Source organism: Pseudophryne corroboree, chromosome 2, assembly GCF_028390025.1.
Source record: "Pseudophryne corroboree isolate aPseCor3 chromosome 2, aPseCor3.hap2, whole genome shotgun sequence".
In the NCBI taxonomy this organism is placed as follows: Eukaryota; Metazoa; Chordata; class Amphibia; order Anura; family Myobatrachidae; genus Pseudophryne; species Pseudophryne corroboree.
The window spans coordinates 630,490,212-630,513,948 of NC_086445.1; the positions used below are offsets into that span (position 1 = coordinate 630,490,212).

Sequence of the window (23,737 nt, forward strand, 5' to 3'; positions counted from 1 at the left end):
ATACCACATTAAGATCCCACGGCGCCACCGGAGGTACAAAAGGAGGCTGAAGATGCAGCACCCCCTTCACGAATGTCTGTACTTCAGGAAGAGAAGCCAATTATTTTTGAAAGAAATGTTTCAATGTCACGTCCTTCCTAGCCTTTATTAGCGTAGGAATGACCTCCTCCGGAATACCTTTTCACGCTAGGATCCGGCGTTCAACCGCCATGCCGTCAAACGCAGCCGCTGTAAGTCTTGGAACAGACAGGGCCCCTGCTGCAGCAGGTCCTGTCTTAGAGGAAGAGGCCACGGATCTTCTGCGAGCAACTCTTGCAGATCCGGATACCAAGTCCTTCGTGGCCAATCTGGAACAATGAGGATTGTTCTGACTCTGCTTAGTCTTATTATTCTCAACACCTTGGGTATGAGAGGTAGAGGAGGGAACACATAGACCGACCTGAAAACCCAAGGTGTCACTAGAGCATCCACCGCTACCGCCTGAGGGTCTCTTGACCTGGCGCAATACTGCTTTAGCTTTTTGTTGAGACGGGACGCCATCATGTCTATCTGAGGCAGTCCCCACCGACCCACGATCTGTGCGAAGACTTCTGGATGATGTCCCCACTCTCCCGGATGCAGGTCGTGTCTGCTAAGGAAGTCCGCTTCCCAGTTGTCCACCCCCGGGATGAATACTGCTGCTAGGGCGCTTACATGGCCTTCCGCCCAGCGAAGAATCCTGGTCGTTTCTGCCATGGCCACTCTGCTCCTTGTGCCGCCTTGGAGATTTACATGAGCCACTGCTGTGACATTGTCCGACTGAATCAGAAGCGGTTTGTTCCGAAGCAATGCCTCCGCTTGGCGTAGGGCGTTGTATATAGCCCTCAACTCCGGGACGTTGATGTGGAGACAAGTCTCTAGATTTGACCAGAGACCTTGGAAATTTCTTCCCAGTGTGACTGCTCCCCAACCTCGGAGGCTTGCGTCCGTGGTCACCAGGATCCAGTCCTGAATTCCGAACCTGCGGCCTTCTAGGAGGTGAGCACTGTGCAGCCACCACAGGAGAGATACTCTGGCTCTGGAAGACAGGGTGATCCTTTGATACATTTGTAAATGGGACCCGGATCATTTGTCCAGTAGATCCCATTGAAAGGTCCTCGCATGGAACCTTCCGAAAGGGATGGCCTCGTACGATGCCACCATCTTCCCCAGGACACGCGTGCAGTGATGCACTGAAACCTTTTTTTTTTAGCTTTAATAGGTTCCTGACCAGGACTATGAGCTCCTGAGCCTTTTCCATCGGAAGAAAAACCTTTTTCTGGTTTGTGTGTAGAATCAGGCCCAGAAAGGTCAGACGCGTTGTAGGGACTAGCTGGGACTTCGGTATATTGAGAATCCAGCCGTGCCTTTGCAACATTCTCACCGACAGCGACACGCTGTCCAGCAACTTCTCCTGAGATCTCGCCTTTATGAGGAGATCGTCCAAGTATGGGATAATTGTGACTCCTTGCTTCTGCAGGAGTACCATCATCTCCGCCATTACCTTGGTAAATATTCTCGGTGCCGTGGAGAGACCAAACGGACACGTCTGAAATTGGTAATGACAATCCTGTACCACAAATCTGAGGTACGCCTGATGAGGTGGATAAATGGGGACATGAAGGTATGCATCCTTGCGCAGGAGCACCATCATTTCCGCCATTACCTTGGTGAAAATTCTCGGGGCTGTGGAAAGCCCAAACGGCAACGTCTGAAATTGGTAATGACAGTCCAGTACTCAGGAACAAACTCAGGAACGCCTGGTGAGGAGGGAAAATCGGAACATGAAGGTATGCATCCTTTATGTCCAGGGACACCATCCAATCCCCCCCCCCCCCCTCCAGGCTGGCGATGACCGCTCTGAGCGATTCCATCTTGAACTTGAACTTTTTCAAGTACAAGTTCAGGGATTTTAGATTCAAAATGGGCCTGACCGAACCGTCCGGTTTCGGGACCACAAACAGGGTTGAGTAATACCCCTTTCCTTGCTGGAGAAGAGGAACTTTGACTATCACCTGTTGAAGATACAATTTTTGAATTGCAGACAACACTAACTCCCTCTCTGACGGGGAAGCTGGCAGAGCCGATTTGAAAAACCGGCGAGGAGGCATGTCTTCGAATTCCAGCCTGTATCCATGGGAAACAATCTCTATAGCCCAGGGATCCACCTGTGAGTGAACCCAGACCTGGCTGAAAAAGTGAAGACGCGCCCCCACTTGAGCCGACTCCCCCCGGGAAGCCCCAGCGTCATGCGGTGGACTTTGCAGATGTAGGGGAGGACTTCTGCTCCTGGGAACTAGCTGCATGCAGCTTTTTTCCCTTGCCTTTTCCTCTGGCAAGGAAGGACGATCCCCGTACCTTCTTGCTTTTATTGGAACGAAAAGGACTGCATTTGATAGTGAGGTGCCTTTTTAGTATGCTGCGGGGGGACATAAGGTAAGAAATTCGATTTACCGGCCGTAGCAGTAGAGACAAGGTCCGAGAGGCCTTCTCCAAACAACTCCTCCCCCTTATAGAAGAAAGGGGCAACTGGGCACTGGTGTGTGATAGGCTGTTGCTGATAATGAATATATTGAGAAAAAAAACAAAAGCGGACAATTAAACTATAGGAAAGAGAGATACAATCTTTCGATAGTAGTCCTTATTGGTGGTGCGCCCAGAGCTAGGGAGTACAAGTACTGGCAATGGGAGAGAGAGAAAGCTCTTGTGTGGGCGCACTCTTGGAAAAAAGAAAGAATTTTTCAATTAGAGAAAGATAATGTTAAAACATATATTTATTAATCACTTATAAATTAAAACAAAATACCCTTCTATGATCCAATGAATACACAAGAATTTATAAGTATGCAAAAGAATGCTCAAAAGTATTAAAATGTTCTGGTCATTAAATCGTGAGAGAGAGATTAGAAAGGTTGCAGACACTGGATAGTCTGACAGCCGTTTCTCCTGACCAGTACAGTTGTTCTGAATTAATGGGACCCAGAGAGGAGGTCAGTGTACATATTTTAACATAGAAAGACCACTGAATTAGGTCAATTACTATGTACTTTACTGATTACCATTGGCGCCGACAGGCATGCATACAGAATGTATGTCAAAAAAGTCCTAATGAGGAAAGGGATATGAGAAGAAAGAGCAGAAATAGATACAATTAGTGGTGATACTGCTGTTGGTGTCCTCGGAAGTGAACAAGCCCACGGGCGAAACGCGTTGGTTGCTGTTGGTGTCCTCGGAAGTGAACAAGCCCACGGGCGAAACGCGTTTTCTACGGACTCTACAGCGGGACCTTCCCATGGAGGCTTCACTGGTTACCATCCACTTACTGCATTTGACTCTCTGAGTATATTGGCTCTTATCTTTATATATCAATCATTGCATGGTTGACCCTATGTGTATATAGGTTTCTACTTTCACTATAAGCTATAACTGTGCTGTTTTTGTGTTATAGGCACTTATTTGATTTCTTCATTGCATGCACAGTATAGGTCAGAGGAGACAGTCACACACACACAAAATAACAAAACAAGTTCCTTGTGTACATAAACCCAGTTCATTTACCTGAGTAACTATAGGGTGATTTCACCTGTGGTATACTGCATGTCTATATCTGACTTAGACAGTATGTCCTATTCAATGTGTGTGTTGGGCTAGCTGGCATTACCTATCCACTGAATTTGACTCAAACCTATTGTACACAGCATTTTTCAGAAGCATTTTTTCTTACCTATAATGATTTTAGGTTTTTTTCAGCCATATACTCAGGGTATGTGTATACTAAGAATGTATAGTCATTTTGCATCATGATTATGAACTCCTTTTGACCTATTTATCCCGTTATTGGACATTGGTTCCCTTAATATTATAACAGTCAATTAACCTTACATTTTTCTATCTTTATCCTACTTTTCTTTCCTATCTGCCTATCATCTAGTGGACTCTCATCCACGATCCAGGGTACACGGCGCCACTGAGTGACAGCTGTTCTACCCTGCCTAACGTGGAAAGTAGATCCACGCACTACACATTCTATCTTTTCTGTTACTCTTCATTTTCATACATAGGTGCACTCTCATTGGTAGATATCCTCCCTACTATCATACCACGCTGCCCATGCCCGATCTCGTCCGATCTTGGAAGCTAAACAGCGTTGGGCTGGGTCAGTACCGGGAGGGGAGACTCCCTGGGAATACCCGGTGTTGTAGGACAGGAACTATTCCCCTTTCCCTGAAGGGAGGACACCAACAGCAGTATCACCACTAATTGTATCTATTTCTGCTCTTTCTTCTCATATCCCTTTCCTCATTAGGACTTTTTTGACATACATTCTGTATGCATGCCTGTCGGCGCCAATGGTAATCAGTAAAGTACATAGTAATTGACCTAATTCAGTGGTCTTTCTATGTTAAAATATGTACACTGACCTCCTCTCTGGGTCCCATTAATACAGAACTGTACTGGTCAGGAGAAACGGCTGTCAGACTATCCAGTGTCTGCAACCTTTCTAATCTCTCTCTCACGATTTAATGACCAGAACATTTTAATACTTTTGAGCATTCTTTTGCATACTTATAAATTCTTGTGTATTCATTGGATCATAGAAGGGTATTTTGTTTTAATTTATAAGTGAATAAATATATGTTTTAACATTATCTTTCTCTAATTGAAAAATTCTTTCTTTTTTCCAAGAGTGCGCCCACACAAGAGCTTTCTCTCTCTCCCACTGCCAGTAACTCCTCCCCCTTGTAAGGCAACGACTCCATATGCCGCTTTGAGTCGGCATCCCCCGTCCACTGTCGGGTCCACAAGAGTCGCCTAGCAGAAATAGACATAGCATTTATTCTGGAGCTTAGTAAACAAATGTCTCTTTGAGCATCCCTCATATATAAAGCAGCATCTTTGATATGCTCTAGGGTCATTAGAATGGTATCCTTATCTAGGGTGTCAAGTTCCGTAGATAAGGAATCTGTCCATGCTGCGACAGCACTACAAACCCAGGCCGATGCCATATCCGGTCTAACGATAGTACCGGAATGTGTGTAAATGTGCTTCATGGTAACCTCCTGCTTACGATCAGCAGGATCCTTGAGGGAAGCTGTATCCTGAGAAGGCAGTGCCACCTTCTTGGATAAGCGTGTCAGCGCCTTGTCTACCTTAGGCGAAGATTCCCATCGTATCCTGTCCTTTTGTGGAAAGGGATACGCCATAAGAATCCTTTTGGGAACTTGTAGTCTCCTATCTGGAGATTCCCAGATTCCCAAGCCTTTTCGCACAAGTCGCTTAGCTCAAATGAGGACGGAAAAGTGACCTCAGGCTTTTTCCCTTTATACATGTGTACCCTCGTGTCAGGGACAGGGGGTTCCTCAGTGATATGCAAAACCTCTTTAATGGCCATAATCCTGTAACGAATGCCTTTTGCCACCTTTGGTTGCAATTTTGCATCCTCATAGTCGACACTAGAGTCAGTATCTGTGTCGGTATCTGTGTCAGTGATCTGGGATATGGTGCGTTTTTTGAGACCCCGACGGTCCTGGTGCCACAGGGACAGGCATGGTCTGACCACCTGACTGATCCCTAGCTTCAGCCTTGTCTAACCGTTTATGCAGTAAATTTACATTCGCATTCAAGACATTCCACATATCCACCCAGTCCGGTGTCGGCATTGCCGACGGCGACCTGACAATCATGCACTCCCCCTCCTTCTTAGGTGAGCTTTCCTCGTCAAACATGTCGACACACATACCGACACACTTCACACACACACAGGGAATCTCTTTTCTGAAGACAGGTTCCCCCTGAGGCCCCTTGGAGAGACAGAGAGAGAGAGAGAGAGAGTATGCCAGCACACACCCCAGCGCTATATATGACCCAGGAGAAACACACAAAATGTTTACCCAGTAGCGCTGCTTAATGTGTAAACACCAATAATGTGCCCCCCATCTACTTTAAAACCCCCTTACACTGTGTGCCAAGCAGGGGAGAGTCCGGGGAGCTTCCTCTCAGCGGTGCTGTGGAGAGAAAATGGCGCTGGTGAGTGCTGAGGGAGAAGCCCCGCCCTTTCAGCGGCGGGCTTCTGTCCCGCTCAAACTTACTAAAAAATGGCGGGGGCTCTTTTACATACATGTACAGTGCCCACCTGTACATGTATATAGACTTTTGCCATATGAGAGGTGTTTTATTGCTGCCCAGGGCGCCCCCCCTGCGCCCTGCACCCGTACAGTGACCGGAGTGTGTGAGGTGTATGGGAGCAATGAGAGCACAGCTGCGGTGCTGTGCGTTACCTCTGTGAAGCACCGAAGGCTTCTGCAGCCTTAGACGTCTTCTGGCTTCGTTTCTTCTGGCTCTGTGAGGAGAACGGCGGCGCGGCTCTGGGGGTGAACGCCCAGGACGAACCTGTGTTCACTCCCTATGGAGCTAATGGTGTCCAGTAGCCGAGGAAACAGAGCCTATCATTTAAGTAGGTCTGCTCCTCTCTCCTCAGTTCCTCGATGCAGGGAGCCTGTTGCCAGCAGTGCTCCCTGAAAAAGAGAAAAAAATCCAAACAAAAATGCTTTCTAAGCAGAAAACTCAGGAGTGCTCCCTGCAGTGCACCCATTCTCCCCTGGGCACAGTCTAAAACGGAGGTCTGGAGGAGGGGCATAGAGGGAGGAGCCAGTGCACACCCAGAATCCAAAGTCTTTCTTAAAGTGCCCTATCTCCTGCGGAGCCAGTCTATTCCCCATGGTCCTTACGGAGTCCCCAGCATCCTCTAGGACGTTAGAGAAAACTCTCTGAAGTTCTGTGTCCAGTATCATTCCCAAAAACGACAATTGCGTTGTTGGAAGCAACTGCGACTTTGGCAAGTTTAGGAGCCAACCATGTTGTTGAAGAACTGTCAGGGAGAGTGCAATGTTTCGCACCAACTGGTCCTTGGATCTCGCCCTTATTAGGAGATCGTCCAAGTACGGGATAATAGTGACTCCTTGTTTGCGAAGGAGAATCATCATTTCCGCCATCACCTTGGTAAAAATCCTCGGAGCCATGGATAGACCAAACAGCAACGTCTGAAATTGGTAATGACAATACTGAATCGCAAATCTCAGGTAAGCCTAATGCGGAGGATAAATGGGAACATGTAAGTAGGCATCCTTTATGTCCACCGAAAACCATGAAATCTCCTTCCTCCAGACTGGAGATCACTGCCCTGGGAGATTCCATTTTGAATTTGAACTTCTTCAGGTAGAAATTTAGAGATTTCAGGTTTAGGATTGGTCTGACCGAGCCGTCCGGCTTCGGGACCACGAAAAGGCTTGAATAAAAGCCTTCTCCCTGTTGTGATGGGGGAACCAGGATAATGACTTGATACTGACACAACTTTTGTACAGCTTCGCTTACTACCTCCGGAGGAGAAACTGGTAAGGCCGATTTGAAAGATCGGCGAGGGGGAACGTCTTGAAACTCCAGTTTGTACTCTTGGGACACTATTTGTAAAACCCACGGGTCTAGGCCCGAACGGATCCAGACCTGACTGAAGAGTTTTAGACGTGCCCCCACCGGTGCGGACTCCCGCAAGAGAGCCCCAGCGTCATGCGGTGGATTTGGCAGAAGCAGGGGAAGACTTCTGCTCCTGCGAATTCGACAAGGTTGTTGATCCTTTACCTCTTCCCCTCCCTCTACTAGCAAGGAAGGAAGAGCCTCACCCTCTTCTGTATTTATTGGGCCGAAAGGACTGCATTTGATAGTAGTGCGTTTTCTTTTGTTGCTGAGGAACATAAGGCAAAAAAGATGACTTCCCCGCGGTAGCCGTAGATACCAAATCATCGAGGCCATCCCCAAACAAGACACCACCTTTATATGGGAGAGACTCCATATTTTTCTTGGAGTCTGCATCAGCATTCCATTGGTGAATCCACAATGCTCGCCTAGCCGAGATCGCCATGGCATTGGCTTTTGTTCCCAAAAGGCCAATATCTCTCGCAGTTTCCTTTAGGTATGCTGCAGCGTCCTTGATATAACCCAGCGTCAAGAGGATGCTATCCCTATCCAGTGTATCTATAGCAGATGACAAGTTATCTGCCCACTTTTCAATAGCACTACTCACCCATGCAGATGCAATGGCAGGTCTGAGCAGCGTACCCGTGGTTGCATAAATGGATTTTAACGTAGTTTCTTGCTTACGATCTGCTGGGTCCTTAAGGGACGCCGTGCCCGGTGCTGGGAGAGCCACTTTTTTAGACAAACGTGACAGGGCCTTGTCCAAAATGGGGGGTGACTCCCACTTTTTCCTGTCCTCAGTGGGAAAAGGATAAGCAACCGTAATCCTTTTGGGGATTTGAAACTTTCTGTCAGGGTTTTCCGTTTTCCCAGACTTTTTCAAATAGAGCTTTCAGTTCATGAGAGGGAGGAAACGTCACCTCCGGTTTCTTTTCTATATGCATACAGACCCGTTTATCAGGAACAGCAGGGTCCTCAGTGAAATGTAATACATCTTTAATAGCCACAATCATGTACTGAATGCTCTTTGACAATTTTGGATCCAATCTGGAATCACTATAGTCGACACTGGAATCAGTGTCCGTGTCGGTATCAGTGTGCATCAACTGGGCAAAAGAACGTTTTTGTGACCCCGAGGGATTCTGGACTTGCAATAACATATACTCCACAGATTTTTTCCACGCCTGGGTCTGAGACTCAGACTTATCTAATCTCTTACTGATAAGAGCCATATTCGCATTCAAGACATTCACTCAGTCAGGAGTCGGCGGTGCAGACAGGGTCACCCCCACAGTCGTCTGTGTCCCTAATACAGCCTCCTCCTGGGAAGAGCACTCAGCCTCAGACATGTCGACACACGTGTACCAAACACCCACAGGCACACCGGGCTTATAGGGGACAGACCCACAGTAAAGTCTGTCAGAGGGACACAGAGAGGATTTGCCAGCTCACAACCCAGCGCCAAACTAACAACCCTGAAAACACAAAAAAATGCCTCAGACCTGTAGCGCTTTTAAATGCCAATATACTGCACCAATATGTACTGCGCACCCCCCCCCCCCCCCCGTTTTGCACCCTGATACTTGTCAGCAGTGTAAGGAAGGACCAGCGTCTCTGCAGCCTTGTGGAGAGGAAATAGCGCCGAGCAGTGAGCTGTGTGAGGAAGAAGCTCCGCCCCCGTAATGGCGCGCTTCTGTCCCGCTCAAATTAAACAAATAATTATACTGGCGGGGGTTAGGGCAGTGCCCAGGCACTAATGTCCCCTCTTGCCAGTTAACTTTTAATGAGAATTTATGCTGCCCAGGGCGCCCCCCCACGCCCTGCACCCGGCAGTGCCTGTGTATGTGTGGGAGCATGGCGCGCAGCGTTCCGCTCGCTGCGCGGTACCTCAGAATGCCGTCACTGGAGAAGGCTTCTGATCTTCTGCTACTCACCTGTCTTCTGGCTCTGTAAGGGGGTGACAGCAGGCTACGGGAGGGAGCATCCGGGAGCGCCCAGCGATCATCACCCTCAGGAGCGAATGGTGTCCTGTCAGCCAGAAGCAGAGCCCTGGAACTCACCAGAAGTTGGTCATACTTCTCTCCCCTAAGTCCCACAAAGCAGGGAGACTGTTGCCAGCAGTCCTCCCTGAAAATAAAAAACCTAACTTAAGTCTTGTCAGAGAAGCTCAGTAGAGCTCCCCTAGAGTGCATCCTGTCTGCCTAGGCACAATTCTACAACTGGAGTCTGGAGGAGGGGCATAGAGGGAGGAGCCAGTTCACACCCTTGTCAAAGTCTTAAAGTGCCCATGTCCTGCGGATCCCGTCTATACCCCATGGTTCTAATGTGAGCCCAGCATCCTCTAGGATGTATGAGAAATATTATATTATATTATACGTAGAGGGTAGGTGCGGCACTCCAATAAATCAGTCAGAGCTTAGTAGATCACAACGTTTCAATGCCGTTTATTTAGGCATTTTCATCAGGATATAGATATATATATATATATATATATATATATATATATATATATATATATACACATATACACAATATATTCTGGTAGAGGTAAACTTGTTCTTAACTAACGCTGTCTTAAAATGACTTGTAGAATACTTAAGTGTCTGTAGAATCACAGCACTGATAAATCAGGCGGATTTACAGAGGAGACCTTGCCCTGCAGACCCGGAGACCAGTCGTAGCTACCGTTAGAAGATGGCACCCAGCGTCTCATTCAGGGAGTGAGGGAGAGAGTGTGAGGCAGCTCCAGGGCGAGAACACCAGCAGTAGATGGCGCCCATAGCTGGGGAAAGGGCTACAGGTCAAGCGCCTTATTCCCTATGCTGGTCCTCACCACCTGGTACTATGGAGCATTATTAAAAATGGATAATGTATTATCCGACCTGTGCTCCCCTGCCCTGGTGATATAGTGGGGTCCCTGTACTGCCACAGTGTACACGCCAGCATCGCGGTCCGTCTCCTAAAACCGCGACCGGAACGAGATTTAATGGCGGGTCCCGCCTGGGGGACCCTCTTATCTCCTCCCTGAGAAGCAGCCACGCGATCCTGGAGAGCATCTGCGGTGGTGTGCCTAGGAACTGGACCGTCTCCGCTGCAAGTAACCGGGAACAGAGCCAGCGGGAGTATGCGACGCTGCTGGGGAGGTGACGGAGCCGCAGCACAGTATGTCACACTGACATACGAAGTTATTCAGCCCTTGGAAGTCTTCTAAATAGCTTTTACAGGGCTGCCTGCGTAGCCCCCCCTGTTAAGTGACCTGCTTATGCAGGCACCAACTCTAAAACTGAGCTCACAGTGCCTGGAGGCAGGGCTATATAGAGGAGGCCCCGCAATGCAACCTGGGACAGTCTAAAGCTTTAGCCTGTTGGTGCCTCTGGATCAAGATCCATCGCTACACCCCGATGTATTCCCTGTGGAACACAGTGTACCCCGCTGCAGAAATTAAACAATATTAGAAAGAGCACCAACCAGCTAATTGCAAGCTAGGCTGCTATGCATCACCATTGCATCTCATTACACCAGTCCCCTAGCACAGGCAAGACATACACCTCCTGAAAGGTGTGTATCATCTGCATTAGGTCATCCCTGAAATCAGTTACTGCTGGCCACAAGTAATACTGTAACAGCTGTCATTATTTTTTGCTCTGTAATCCCACACTCTTTATGTGAAGTAAAGGGTGCACGGGAGTTCTGTTTAGGGATCACTACAGAGTGGAGATTGGGATCCGGTCTCTAGGTCGACAAGACTTATATAGTTACATAGTTAATGAGGTTGAAAAGAGGCAAAATGCCCATCGGGTTCAACCTGTAATCTGTTTTAAACCGAGTTCATTATAATGTCCTAATTGAAGTAATGTATTATGTTTAGTTACCAACTGTAAATCATGTTCCTCCCAGATTAAAACTGTCACTATTTTAAATGCTATAACCTTGGATATCTTTTTCAGTCAGAAAATTATCCAATCCGTTTTTAAATGCATATATAGAGTCCACCATTACCACCTTCATTGGCAGGGAATTCCAGATCCTTATTGCCCTAACAGTGAAGAACCCTTTCCTATGTTGAGTATGGAATTTTCTCTCCTCTAGCTTCAGCGAGTGACCTCGCGTCTTATACAGAGTTCTTTTAACAAACAATTCCTCTGATAACTATTTGTAATTTCCCTTTATATATTTGAAGATATTGATAATCTTAGACGCCTCTTTTCTAGTGGGATCGGTATGAAATCCCGCCAATCATAATCCCGACGGTCTATATACCGACACCCATTGACCGATGGTCGAAATCCCGACAAGGTCTAAATACCGACACGGACTAAATACCGACATGTAAAATACCGACAAGGTCTAAATACCGACATGTAAAATGCCGACAGGTCGAAATACCGACATGCATTTTTTGATGTTTTTTTGTGTGTATGTCGACATAAATCAACATGGACACCATATAAAGTGTACCGCGTCCCCTCGCATGGCTCGCTGCGCTCGCCATGCTTCGGGCACGGTGCCTCGCTGCGCTCGGCACACTATTATATTCCCCCTCCAGGTCCACTGGGACGGTAAAGTATGAACAAGTCGGTTTTAATGAAAAAAATCATGAAAAACTTGTGTCGGTATTTCGACCTGTCGGCATTTTACATGTCGGTATTTAGACCTTGTCGGTATTTTACATGTCGGTATTTAGTCCGTGTCGGTATTTAGACCTTGTCGGGATTTCGACCATCGGTCAATGGGTGTCGGTATATAGTCCGTCGGGATTATGATTGGAGGTAAAGTGACTGCATCCCTTTCTAGTGTATACAATTTCAACCTAGTGAACCTTTCCTCATACTCCAGTCCCTCTAGCCCTTTAATCAATTTAGTAGCTCGCCTTTGAATCCTTTCGAGTTCACAGATATATTTTTTATAATGTGGTGCCCAAAATTGAACACAATATTCCAGGTGTGGATGTACCAATGATTTGTACAGCGGCAGGAATACACTCTCGTCCCTTGTCTCAATTCCCCATTTTATGCACACTAGCACCTTATTTGCCTTCTTTACTGCGCTTTGACATTGTGTACGGTTGTTTAGCCTATTATCAATGATTACCCTCAAATCTTTTTCCAATACTGTTACCCCTAGATTTTCCCCATTTAATATATAGGTTGCAAGTTTGTTTTTAGTCCCGAAGTGCATAACTTTGCATTTTTCTATATTGAATCCCATTTTCCATTTAGATGCCCAGATTTAAAATTTAGATAAGTCATTCTGTAGAGACTCCACATCTATTTCCGAATTAATCAGACTTGGACTTAGGTTGACAATGTCTAGGTCAACCACTATTGGTCGACAGTAAGTAGGTCGACAGGGACTCTAGGTCGACCTGCACTAGGTCGACATGACTAAAGGTCGACATGAGTTTTTTTATTATTATTCATTTTTTTTAACCTTTTCATACTTTTCAATCCACGTGGACTACAATTGGGAACAGTAACCTGTGCCAAGTGCAGCGGTAGCAGAGCGAGGCACCTTGCCCGAAGCATGACGAGCAAAGTGAGCCATGTGAGGGGACACAGTGCACTAATTGAGGTTCCTGGTCACTCTAAGAAAACGACACCAAAAAAATTAAAAAAATTCATGTCAACCTTTTTTCATGTCGACCTAGAGTCCCTGTTGACCTAGAAAATAGGATTTTAATCACCTACCGGTAAATCCTTTGCTCGCAGTCCATAGAGGATGCTGGGGGTCCACATTAGTACCATGGGGTATAGACTGGTCCCTTGGGAGCTATGGGCACTTTAAGAGTTTAATACTGTGGGCTGGCTCCTCCCACTATGCCCCTCCTACCAAACTCAGTCTAGAAACTGTGCCCGAGGAGACGGATATACTTCGAGAGAAAGAAATACACAGATAGTGGTGAGATTCACACCAGCTCACACATAACAGAAAATCAAGCAACCAGCTTGAAACAAGTCAGCAACAGCTGAACAACAGTACTTAACCAAGTAACAATGCAGTACTCAACCAAGTAACAACTGCAGGAAAACGAAGAGCTGGGTGGGCGCCCAGCATCCTCTACAGACTACGAGAAAAGGATTTACCGGTAGGTAATTAAAATCCTATTTTCTCTCACGTCATAGAGGATGCTGGGGTCCACATTAGTACCATGGGGATGTACCAAAGCTCCCAGTAGGGGAGGGAGAGCGCGGAGGCTCCTGCAGAACCGATTGACCAAACTTTAGGTCCTCAGAGGCCAAAGTATCGAACTTGGAGAACTTAGCAAACGTGTTTGACCCTGACCAAGTAGCTGCTCGGCAAAGCTGTAAAGCCGAGACACCCCGAGCAGCCGCCCAGGAAGAACCCACTTTACGAGTAGAGTGGGCCTTAACGGATTTCGGACACGGCAATCCTGCCGTTGAATAAGCATGCTGTATAGAAAACCTGATCCAGCGAGAAATCGTCTGTTTAGAAGCAGGCCACCCAACCTTTTTGGGATCATAAAGGACAAACAGAGCGTCCGACTTTCTGTGACGAGAAGTTCTCTTCACATAAATCTTCAAAGCCCTTACAACATCCAAGGCTCTTGAAGTAATTGAGGAGTCAGTAGCCACTGGCACCACAATAGGTTGGTTGATATGAAAAGCCAACACAACCTTCGGAAGAAATTGCTGACGCATCCTGAGCTCAGCTCTATCTTCATGGAAAATCAAGTAGGGGCTCTTGTAGGACAATGCCCCCAATTCTGACACACGTCTAGCAGATGCCAATGCCAACAGTGTGACAGTCTTCCAAGTAAGAAACTTGACCTCAATCTCCTGTAAAGGCTCGAATCAATCCGATTGCAGGAACTGCAGCACCACGTTAAGATCCCAAGGTGTCGTAGGAGGCCCAAAGGGAGGTTGGATGTGCAGAACCCCTTTCAAGAAAGTCTGAACCTCAGGGAGGGCAGCCAATTGTTTCTGGAAGAAAATGGAAAATGGCGAAATCTGGACTTTTATGGAGCCCAGGCGCAGGCCCACATCCACTCCTGCTTGCAGGAAGAGGAGAAACCGTCCAAGTTGAAATTCCACCATAGGAAACTTCTTGGACTCACACCAAGACACGTACTTTTTCCAAATCCGATGGTAGTGTTTTGACGTTACTCTACTAGCCTGTATCAGGGTAGGGATAACTTTGTTCGGAATGCCCTTCCGAGCTAAGATCTGGCGTTCAGCCTCCATGCCGTCAAACGTAGCTATGGTAAGTCTTGATAAGCAAACGGCCCCTGTTGCAGAAAGTCCTCTCGAAGAGGAAGAGGCCTCGGATCTTCCAGCAGTAACTCCAGAAGATCCGCGTAACAAGCCCTTCTTGGCCAGGCTGGAGCAATGAGTATCACCTGAACTCTTGTTCTTTTGATCATTCTGAGAATCCTTGGGATGAGTGGAAGTGGAGGGAACACATACACTGATTTGAACACCCACGGAATTACCAGGGCGTTCACCGCCACTGCCTGTGGATCCCTCGACCTGGAACAATACCTTCGAAGCTTCTTGTTGAGGCGTGAGGCCATCATGTCTATTTGAGGTATGCACGTCGCTCCCCACGAGTATCCGGAAGCACTTTACTTCCGGTGTTGTCATATCCCTTTTTGTACGTGGAACGCACCATGCGCTCCACGAGCTCACCGGCGCCGGCCGCCAATACATATCACCCTACAAACATAAAAACAAATCCATGAAAAAATACAAAGGATAGAGGAACCATCCGTAGTATAAAACTTCATAGATGTTAAACGTCAAAATGCTCTACAAGGGTTTCAGGCCAGACGGCATATCCGCCTTCCTCAGTTCCCCTGGAACGCACTTTGCGCTTCACATCTCTATAATTCATATACTTCCTCTTCCGCTGATAAACACATTAGAGAGATCAATTTAAAGGGACAAATGTGATTTATTAATTCTAATTTTCCAGGAAACATTTAAACGCTTAGGTAATAAAGTACCCAGGTTGAATACCCATTTCATTTCAGTTTTTGATAAAATAATCTCTAAATCTCTGGACCTCCAATTTGGGGTGATCTGTTCAATTGCCCAAAATGATAGAATACTTTGTTCATCACAGTTATGTTTCTCTTTAAAGTGGCCAGACAAAGAATGGGTTATTAAGCCTTTTCTGATGTTATAAATATGCTCTGATAGGCGCTTTTTCAGCGGTCTAGAGGTTTCCCCACATATAGAAGACCGCACATACATTTGATAACATAACCAACATTTTTTGAATCACATGTTAAAAAATGTTTGATTTTGAGCATAATGGAAAGAAATATAAGATTAGTCATTTTCTTATTGTTTTTATTTTTGTAGGTTGTTCTACAAGGCAAACAGTTTCCACATCTATGGAATCCCATATTCCTAGAGCTGCCCCTCTTATCTTCATAAATGGCGCTCTTTACCACTTTATCCCTCATTGATGGTGCCTTCCTGTAAATAAAGGATGGACAGTCGGGAAGGTGTTTCCCTAAGATCTTATCTTCTTTCAGAAGATGCCAGTTTTTTCTAAAGGCTTTTTCTATTCTTCCATGGAAATGTCCATAACGGGTTATGAAAGCCCATTTGAATCTATCATTCATATCTGGTTTTGCCCCTTTTTCTTTTAGAAGGTCATTTCTATCTAAATCATTGGTCTTTTTAATTGCCATATTAATGGAGTTTTCCTGATATCCCTTTCTTTTAAATCTCTTTTTCATTTCACACTTCTGTGTTTCTAAAACTTCTGGTTGTGGGCAATTTTGCTTCAATCTTTTGAATTGCCCTAATGGCAATATTTTCTAACCAATTTTTACGGTGCTCACTTTGTCTTTCAATATATGAATTTGAATCTGTACTTTTTCGATAAGTTTTTGTTTCTAGTTTGCCATCTTCTTTATATAAACATAAATATGCAGACAGTCGGTACTGCGATGGGGACCAGATTCGCCCCCAGCTATGCCAACCTGTTCATGGCCTATTGGGAGGGCATGGAGGTGTGGCGGGGAGGCGAGCTGGGGGAGAATCTGGTTTGCTAGTATCGCTTTATCGATGATATTTTGTTTCTTTGGAAGGGAAATCTGGAGAATTTAGTTTTATTTTGCAAAGGTTTAAATGAAAATACTATGAACATCAAAACTAATTTTTTCCATTAGTCAGGAAGAAATCAATTTCCTTGATTTATGTTTATATAAAGAAGATGGCAAACTAGAAACAAAAACTTATCGAAAAAGTACAGATTCAAATTCATATATTGAAAGACAAAGTGAGCACCATAAAAATTGGTTAGAAAAAGTGCCATTAGGGCAATTCAAAAGATTGAAGCGAAATTGCTCACAACCAGAAGTTTTAGAAACACAGATGTGTGAAATGAAAAAGAGATTTAAAAGAAAGGGATATCAGGAAAACTCCATTAATATGGCAATTAAAAAGACCAATGATTTAGATAGAAATTACCTTCTAAAAGAAAAAGGGGCAAAACCAGATATGAATGATAGATTCAAATGGGCTTTCATAACCCGTTATGGACATTTCCATGGAAGGATAGAAAAAGCCTTTAGAAAAAACTGGCATCTTCTGAAAGAAGATAAGATCTTAGGGAAACACCTTCCCAACTGTCCATCCTTTATTTACAGGAAGGCACCATCAATGAGGGATAAAGTGGTAAAGAGCGCCATTTATGAAGATAAGAGGGGCAGCTCTAGGAATATGGGATTCCATAGATGTGGAAACTGTTTGCCTTGTAGAACAACCTACAAAAATAAAAACAATAAGAAAATGACTGATTTTGATCATAATGGAAAGAAATATAAGATTAAACATTTTTTGACATGTGATTCAAAAAATGTTGTTTATGTTATCAAATGTATGTGCGGTCTTCTATATGTGGGGAAAATCTCTAGACCACTGAAAAAGCGCCTATCAGAGCATATTTATAACACCAGAAAAGGCTTAATAACCCATTCTTTGTCTGGCCACTTTAAAGAGAAACATAACTGTGATGAACAAAGTATTCTATCATTTTGGGCAATTGAACAGATCACCCCAAATTGGAGGTCCAGAGATTTAGAGAATATTTGATCAAAAACTGAAATGAAATGGGTATTCAACCTGGGTACTTTATTACCTAAGTGTTTGAATGCGGATTTCGAAATAAAATGTTTCCTGGAAAATTAGAGTTAATAAATCACCTTTGTCCCTTTAAATTGATCTCTCTAATGTGTTTATCAGCGGAAGAGGAAGTATATGAATTATAGAGATGTGTAGCGCAAAGTGCGTTCCAGGGGAACTGAGGAAGGCGGATATGCCGTCTGACCGGAAACCCTTGTAGAGCATTTTGACGTTTAACATCTATGAAGTTTTATACTACGGATGGTTCCTCTATCCTTTGTATTTTTTTATGGATTTGTTTTTATGTTTGTAGGGTGATATGTATTGGCGGCCGGCGCCGGTGAGCTCGTGGAGCGCATGGTGCGTTCCACGTACAAAAAGGGATATGACAACACCAGAAGTAAAGTGCTTTCGGAAACTCGTGGGGAGCGACGTGCGTTCCACGGACACCTGAGCCGGATCCGTCATCAGTTTGTCAATTAGTTAGCCCTATAAGAATGGACTTTTTGGGACTAGACAGATACCGGAAGCCTGAGGAAGGGAAACCAAAACGCGTAGCTGACGGCGGGGATATCTGGAGAACCAAACGGACCTACCATCGGTGAGCACTACTGATTTTGCCCCAAGGAGTAACCGGGACTCTGAGAGGATCTATCAGTCTACATCTTTATGCACTGAACTTTTGTCATCTGGTAGGCATTTTTTGGCTCACTAGAATCCCCCTTTTTAAATTTTAACTGTCTGTCTATTTTATGTGGATACCTTCATTAAAACAGTATTATGCTATGTCGAGTATCCTACATTTTTTACATGCCACTTTCTGGAGGAGTTTAATAAAGAAACCTGCTTTTTAAGAAGTCTCTTGTGATCCGCCTCTGCTTGGTGAAATATTCTCACGCATAGACCTCATTTGTTTGAGGGGTGTCTATAGGTAATTATATTACCATAAGGTGATCTCCACAAGTTTAAAGAACATTCCCTCACTCTATTCTGGGTATTTGTGTGTATGAACCCCCTTCTTTGGGGACCTATTGGAGGTAATTACACCACCAAAAGGTGCCCTCCACCTGAGAATAAAGATCCTTAGGAGATATTCTTAATAATCTCTAAATTAGGATGGAAGCTGTTTTGTTGTTTCTTATTTAAGAAATTGTTTTGTGGAGGGATATATTACACATCACGTTTTTAAGAAACCCCCCATTTCTAGAGGTGTAATTACAAATATAGAACATACTACGCAATGATCTGTTTAATTCTTTCTTTTTGTGGAACATTACGAACAGAAAGGAGCGCCATTCTCATTTGTCATATTGTGTCCTTTGAAGTCTGTGTCTGAAAGAACGGTGGTATTCTTTCCTTGTCATTTGTAGACTGTCACCATATTTCTGTTCCTAGGAGCGCTAAGAGTTGTCACCGTATGCAATTGTGTTATTTGAGGTATGCCCCAAAGACTTCTCACCTCTGAGAACACCTCTGGATGGAGGCCCCACTCTCCCGGATGGAGATTGTGTCTGCTGAGGAAGTCTGCTTCCCAGTTGTCCACTCCCAGAATGAAGATTGCCGATAGCGCCACCGCGTGCTTTTCCGCCCAGAGGATGATTCTTGTTACCTCTGACATTGCAGCTCTGCTCTTCGTTCCACCTTGTCGGTTTATGTAGGCCACTGTTGTTACATTGTCCGACTGAACCTGAATGGCCTGATCTTTTAGAAGATGTGCCGCTTGTAGAAGACCGTTGTACCAGTTCCAGTACTTAGTTCCAGAATGTTTATCGAAAGGATGGATTCCAGATTTGACCACCTTCCTTGGAAGTTTTCCCCTTGGGTGACTGCCCCCCAACATCTGAGACTTGCATCCGTGGTTAGGAGGATCCAATTCTGAATCACGAACCTGCGGCCCCCTATCAGGTGAGAGGTTTGCAGCCACCAGAGGAGCGATATTCTGGCTTTCGGTGACAGACGTATCCTCTGGTGCATGAGAAGATGAGATCCCGACCACTTTTCCAGGAGGATCCAGTTGGAAAGACCGTGCATGAAATCTTTCGTACTGTACAGCCTCGTAGGAGGCAACCATCTTCCCTAGAAGGCAAATGCACCGATGAACCGATACTCGGGCTGGCTTCAGGACATCCCGGACCATTGTTTGTATCACCAACGCTTTCTCCTCTGGCAGAAACACCCTCTGTACTTTCGTGTCGAGGATCATCCCCAGGAAGGACAGTCTCCTTGTCGGCTTCAGATGCGGCTTTAGAAGATTCAGGATCTATCCATGATCCCGGAGTATTTGAGTAGAGAGAGCAATGCTCTGCAATAGCTTCTCCCTGGAAGACGCTTTTATCAGCAGATCATCCAGATAAGGAATTAGGTTTACACCCTGCTTGCGGAGGAGTAGCATCATCTCCGCCATCACCTTGGTGAACACTCTTGGTGCTGTGGAGAGGCAGCGTCTGGAACCGATAGTGATAGGCCAGCAGCGCAAATCTGAGATAAGCCTGGTGAGGCGGCCAGATCGGGATGTGAAGGTACGCAACCTTGATATCCAGGTATGCCAGGAATTCCCCCTCCTCCAGACCTGAGATCACCGCTCTCAGAGACTCCATCTTGAATTTGAATTCCCTCAAGTAGGGGTTCAATTACTTTAGGTTTAATATCGGTCTCACGAACCGTCCGGTTTCGGTACCACAAACAGGTTTGAATAATAATCTTTGTGTCGTAGGTGAGGTGGAACTGGAACAATGACATTTGACCATAGCAATTTTTGAATGGCTTCCTGCAGGATAGCACTTTCTGTCAGCGAAGCTGGCAAGCCTGATATGAAGAATCTTTGAGGTGGGAGTTCTAGAATCTCCAGTCTGTACCCCTGGGTAACAATATCCTGTACCCAGGAATCCAGGCATGAGGACGCCCAGACATGACTGAAATTTCTTAGTCTTGCTCCCACCTGCCCGATCTCCAGGCTGGGAGGTCCACCCTCATGCCGAGGATTTAGAGGAAGCAGAACCAGGTTTCTGTTCCTGGGAACCTGTGGGTGCAAGTTTTCGGGATATCCCCCGACCACCTCTAAAGAAGGTGGAGGGGGATTTGGACTTTTTAACCTTAGCGGTCCGAAAGGACTGCATTGCAGACATAGGATATGATTTCCTAGTCGGTGGTGTAGCAGCAGAGGGAAGAAAAGTTGACTTACCAGCAGTTGCCGTGGAGATCCACGCATCTAACACTTCCCCAAACAGAGCCTGACCTGTGAATGGTAGGTTATCCACACTCTTCTTGGAATCCGCAGACCATTGGCGCAGCCAGAGTCCTCTGCATGCCGAGACAGCCATGGAAGAAGCTCTCGCATTCAGATGTCCAAGGTCTTTCATGGCTTCTACCATGAAACCTGCAGAATTCTGTATGTGAAGTAAAAACAATTCAATGTCACTTCTATCCATAGAATCTAACTAATCTAGTAAAGTGCCTGACCACATTACTATGGCTTTAGAAATCCAGGCACAAGCAAAAGTGGGTCTTAAAGCTACGTCATTTGCTATGTATAAAGATTTGAGTGTAGTCTCAATCTTGCGGTCGGCCGGCTCTTTTAAAGCGGTGGACCCAGGGATAGGCAAAACCACTTTCTTAGACAATCTAGAAACAGAAGCGTCTACTACCGGCGGGTTTTCCCACTTTTTCCTATCCTCAGGAAAAGGAAAAGCAATAAAGAACCCTTTTGAGGATCAGGAATTTTTTCTCTGGGTTTTCCCAGGATTTTTCAAACAATGCGTTTAATTCCTTAGACGCAGGGAATGTAAGGGAGGATTTCTTAGTGTCAGTAAAATAAGCCTCCTCTACCTGCTCAGGTACCTTATTAGTAATGTGGAAATTGTCCCTAATAGCCTCAATCATGAGTTGCACCCCCTTAGCACGGGATGCTTCACCCCCCAGGATATCCCCCTCACCGTATCCTGTATCAGAGTCGGTATCCGTGTCGATTTGCATTATTTTGGAAAGAGCATGCTTTTTAGGATATACATCAGGAGTTTTGGATGAGGTAGCGGGAGCAGAAAACGACAAAACCTCTACAGATCTTTTCAAAACCTGTGTTTCAGTCTCATTATGAGCTCTCCTAAATGAAATCTGGGATATCATTCCCTTAATAGAAGCCACCCACATGAGGGTTTGGATTCAGAAGGCTGAGACAGTACATTGCATTCCTGAGTACATGGAAAAGACTCCTCTGGAGAGGACATACACTCTGCAGCACAAGATACAGAGTACCTAGACATGGTAATGTGAGATATAGAACATACACACACAGGAAAATATCAGACAGTTTCCCCCAAGTACCTTCAGAGACACACAGAGTATAAGGAGCCAGCACACAAAGCGCCCTAGTAGGCAGTTATTATGACAAATGCCTGGCGATGACTGAGTAACCTTAATAGATTAAACAGTGAATAACACTCCCCCCCCCCCCCCTTCTATAACACCCTGGTACCGCAGAGGATACCTGGAGTGAAGTGGAGGCTAGCGCTTCCTGTCAGCGTCTCTGTAGTGTGATCTGCACTGGTGAGTGCTGGATCCGCTCTGAGGAGAAGCCCCACCCCCTGTAATGGCGTGTCTTCCCGCTCTTGTTATTTTATACTGGCCAGAGGTTGCTTGTTGCGAACAGTGGGATTAGCCCGTTAGCTGAGATGACCAGTGTTAAGGTATTGCGCTGGCCCAGGGCGCCCCTCACAGCGCCGCACAACAGTTCCTCTGAGCCCTCCGGAGTGCAGAATCAGTGCTGCGCTCTCACTCTTGTGCCGCCATTCCCGGCAGCGCCCCGCTTACCGGGGACCCGGCGTCATACTCACCACCGCATCTTCTGGTTCTGTTACGGGGTGGCAGCAGTGCTGCGGGAGCGAGCGGGAGCCTCGTGGGCTTGCGATCGACACCCTCAGGAGCTCAGTGTCCTGTCAGCGGAGATAGGAGCCATTAACCTCAAGGGTTAGATCCTACTCCCCGCCCCCCCCCCCCTAAGTCCCACGAAGCAGGGAGGCGGTTGCCAGCAGCCTCCCTGTGCCTTGCATTTCTTAAAAAATAATAAAACTAGAAAAGCCCCTAGGAGCTCCCCTAGCTGTGACCGGCTCCACCGGGCACATTTTCTAAACTGAGTCTGGTAGGAGGGGCATAGAGGGAGGAGCCAGCCCGCACTATTAAACTCTTAAAGTGCCCATGGCTCCCATGGGACCCATCTAAACCCCATGGTACTAATGTGGACCCCAGCATCCTCTAGGACGTAAGAGAAACTGTCGATCTACTTACTGTCGACCAATAGTGGTTGACCTAGACACTGTCGACCTAAATCTAGTCTATCTAACATACCACACCTGTGGAGATTATAGAGGATGCAGACAGTGACAGAGCGGGATCAGTACTAAATGCCGCCGGTCGGAAACCCGGCGGTCGAAATACCGACGCCGGAATCCCGACCACACAATCCCGACAGGGGTGGTGAGCGGAACGCAGCCCCTTGCGGGCTCGCTTCGCTCGCCACGCTGCGGGCACGGTGCCTCGCTACGCTCGGCACACTATTATATTCTCCCTCCATGGGTGTCGTGGACACCCACGGAGGGAGAATATGTCGGGATTCCGGCGTCGGTATTTCGACCGCCGGGATTCCGTCCGGCGGCATCCTGACCGCATCCCGACAGAGCTATTGCCATTGATGAGGGGCAGCAGCTACAAGCCCCTGCTAATCTTGAGATGTGGTTTACCCTGCTATAGTTAGTTGTTCATCCTCTACTGCTGGCAGGAATTTTCACTTTGAGCAATAAGTAGGATTTTAATACCTACCGGTAAATCCTTTTCTCTTAGTCTGTAGAGGATGCTGGGGATGCTTCAAGAACCATGGGGTATAGACGGTATCCGCCGGAGACATGGGCACTTTAAGATTTTAAAAGCGGTGTGAACTGGCTCCTCCCTCTATGCCCCTCCTCCAGACTCCAGTTATAGGAACTGTGCCCAGGGAGACGGACATTTCGAGGAAAAGGATTTATTTAATTTATTTTTAAAACTAAGGTGAGATACATACCAGCTCACACCTCAAACACGCCGTACAACATGGCATTCAACAACAACGCATGCAACGGCATGACCAACATCAGCCACAGACGGACTGTACTGAACTCAACAGG

The 23,737-nt window shown here is 46.2% G+C and overlaps 1 protein-coding gene and 1 pseudogene across 3 annotated transcripts in view; one reads left to right on the forward strand and one right to left on the reverse strand.

Moving 5' to 3' along the window:
- The window catches only part of SMIM29 (small integral membrane protein 29), a 100,553-nt gene that overhangs the window by 14,279 nt on the left and 62,537 nt on the right, over window positions 1-23,737 (reverse strand). The window lies entirely within an intron of this gene.
- Window positions 4,105-4,223, forward strand: LOC135054093 (5S ribosomal RNA; annotated as a pseudogene).